We start from the raw sequence: 3,068 nt of genomic DNA, 5'->3' as shown, positions 1-3,068 counted from the left end.
CTTTTTATGCCAGCCCTCGGCCAATCGCGGCGGCCGGAGCAGTGACGTTGTACAAGGGGAGAAGCGGGGTTGGGTGTCTGCGAGCTGGAGGTGGGGCGGGCCTACGGGCGTCGCCAAAGGGCGCGCGAAGCGTTCCTGAGGGGAAAGGGCGGTTCGCCTCAGACGAAGCGGGCGGTGTTGGTTTAGAAGCCGTTACCCCCCACCCCCCAAAAAAAAAACAAAATTCGAAATAAAATTCATTACGCATTTGAAATAACCATTCAAACCGAGCATTCCGTCAGCTAAGAGTTCGCTCCCCTTAAGAATGTAACCCTATCATGCAAATGTTAACTAAACCAAGACGAAAACTTAAAAAATAAAAAAAGGAATAAATCTCTGCGTATGAAAGTTAATATAGCACACTGAAATCAAGATTATTTATTTACTTATAAATAGAAAGGTGTTTATTATTGTTATTATTAAAGAATTAGAATTTATATACCGCCCTATACCTGCAGGCTCAGGGTGGTTCACAAAATAAAATCAGAATTGTTGTTGTTTAGTCGTGTCCGACTCTTCGTGACCCCCTGGACCAGAGCATGCCAGGCACTCCTGTCTTCCACTGCCTCCCGCAGTTTGGTCAAACTCATGCTGGTAGCTTCGAGAACACTGTCCAACCATCTCGTCCTCTGTCGTCCCCTTCTCCTTGTGCCCTCCATCTTTCCCAGCATCAGGGTCTTTTCCAGGGAGTCTTCTCTTCTCATGAGCTGGCCAAAGTATTGGAGCCTCAGCTTCAGGATCTGTCCTTCCAGTGAGCACTCTGGGCTGATTTCCTTAAGAATGGAGAGGTTTGTTCTTCTTGCAGTCCATTGGACTCTCAAGAGTCTCCTCCAGCACCATAATTCAAAAGCATCAATTCTTCGGCGATCAACCTTCTTTATGGTCCAGCTCTCACTTCCATACATCACTACTGGGAAAACCATGGCTTTACTATACGGACCTTTGTTGGCAAGGTGATATCTCTGCTTTTTAAGATGCTGCCTAGGTTTGCCATCGCCTTTCTCCCAAGGAGCAAGCGTCTTTTAATTTCGTGACTGCTGTCACCATCTGCAGTGATCATGGAGCCCAAGAAAGTAAAATCTCTCACTGCCTCCATTTCTTCCCCCTCTATTTGCCAGGAGGTGATGGGCCCAGTGGCCATGATCTTCGTTTTTTTTGATGTTGAGCTTCAGACCATATTTTGCGCTCTCCTCTTTCACCCTCATTAAAAGGTTCTTTAATTCCTCTTCACTTTCTGCCATCAAGGTTGTGTCATCTGCATATCTGAGGTTGTTGATATTTCTTCCGGCGATCTTAATTCCGGCTTGGGATTCATCCAGCCCAGCCTTTTGCATGATGAATTCTGCATATAAGTTAAATAAGCAGGGGGACAATATACAGCCTTGTCGTACTCCTTTCCCAATTTTGAACCAATCAGTTGTTCCATATCCAGTTCTAACTGTAGCTTCTTGTCCCACATAGAGATTTCTCAGGAGACAGATGAGGTGATCAGGCACTCCCATTTCTTTAAGAACTTGCCATAGTTTGCTGTGGTCGACACAGTCAAAGGCTTTTGCATAGTCAATGAAGCAGAAGTAGATGTCTTTCTGGAACTCTCTAGCTTTCTCCATAATCCAGTGCATGTTTGCAATTTGGTCTCTGGTTCCTCTGCCCCTTCAAAATCCAGCTTGCACTTCCGGGAGTTCTCGGTCCACATACTGCTTAAGCCTGCCTTGTAGAATTTTGAGCATAACCTTGCTAGCGTGTGAAATGAGTGCAATTGTGCGGTAGTTGGAGCATTCTTTGGCACTGCCCTTCTTTGGGATTGGGATGTAGACTGATCTTCTCCAATCCTCTGGCCACTGCTGAGTTTTCCAAATTTGCTGGCATATTGAGTGTAGCACCAGAGTGTATAATCAGAATATAAAACCACAAAATACATAATAAAAATAAAAACAACAACAAACCAATAACCTCCCACACGTGTACTTTAAAAGGGCATAGGATGCCTATCAAATAACGGTTAATGCAAATATTATTTATTTGTGCATCTACCGAAAAACCAAAATGTGGAATTAAATACATTACGCATTTGGAAGAACTATTAAAACCAAGCATTTTGTTACCTAAGAATTCGCTCCCCTGAAGAATGTAAACGTATCTTGCAAATGTTAAATAAACCCAGATGAAAACTTTTAAAGAAATTTCTGTGTATGAAAGTTCATATAGCACACTGAAGTCAAGACAGTCCTGGCTTGAATTTTACATCAGGCCAGTGGGACACAACCGCACACCATGGATTCTCCAAAATAATCCCAGATGTGAACTATAGGTTGTTAAGGGTGCTGGGAATCACAGTTCTATGAGGAGTAAGTGACTGTTTGTTTATTTGTTACATTTAAATACCACCTTTATCTTCCAAGGAGCTCAAGGTGATGGCACATGGTTCTCCTCCTTCCCACTTCATCCTCACAACCACCCTGTGAGGTAGGTTAGGCCACAAGGCAGTGACCAGACCAAGGTCACCCAGTGAGCTGAGTCGGGGTTCGAACCCTGGTCTCCCAGGTCACAGTCGGGGCTTTTTTTTCAGGTGGGTGCCATTACCATTCTAAGACAGCAAAGGAGAAGTTCCTGGTTCCTCTTTTCTAGAAAAATAGCACTGGTCATTATCCAACACTAACCATTACGCCACACTGGTTCCCAGGATTCTCTGGGGAAAGTCGTGTGCTTTGAATGTATGGTGTGGAAGTGGCCTAAGGGAAGCCAGTTTGTTAGCGTCACATGTGTGCACATGCACACACTCTCTGACCCAGGAGCGGCGCAGCTCGAAACAGCAACCTGCCACCCCACCTCTTTTACCTGCGTGGCGTGGCAGCACCCTCAAAGCACTGGAAACCAGTACAGCTGGAGAGATGGTGGGGTGGGCAGCACTGGTGCTGCCTTTGGGGCTTCCGGCGCTTGAGGCGGTCACCTCATCTGTGGGCCTGCCCGGCCTCAATATGAAGAGAGCTACACTGGCCTGCATCGCAGGAAAACTAGAGTGCCGTGGT

Source organism: Podarcis pityusensis, assembly GCF_964106645.2.
Source record: "Podarcis pityusensis genome assembly, chromosome: 1".
In the NCBI taxonomy this organism is placed as follows: domain Eukaryota; kingdom Metazoa; phylum Chordata; class Lepidosauria; order Squamata; family Lacertidae; genus Podarcis; species Podarcis pityusensis.
Note: the sequence above shows the minus strand (reverse complement) of the source record.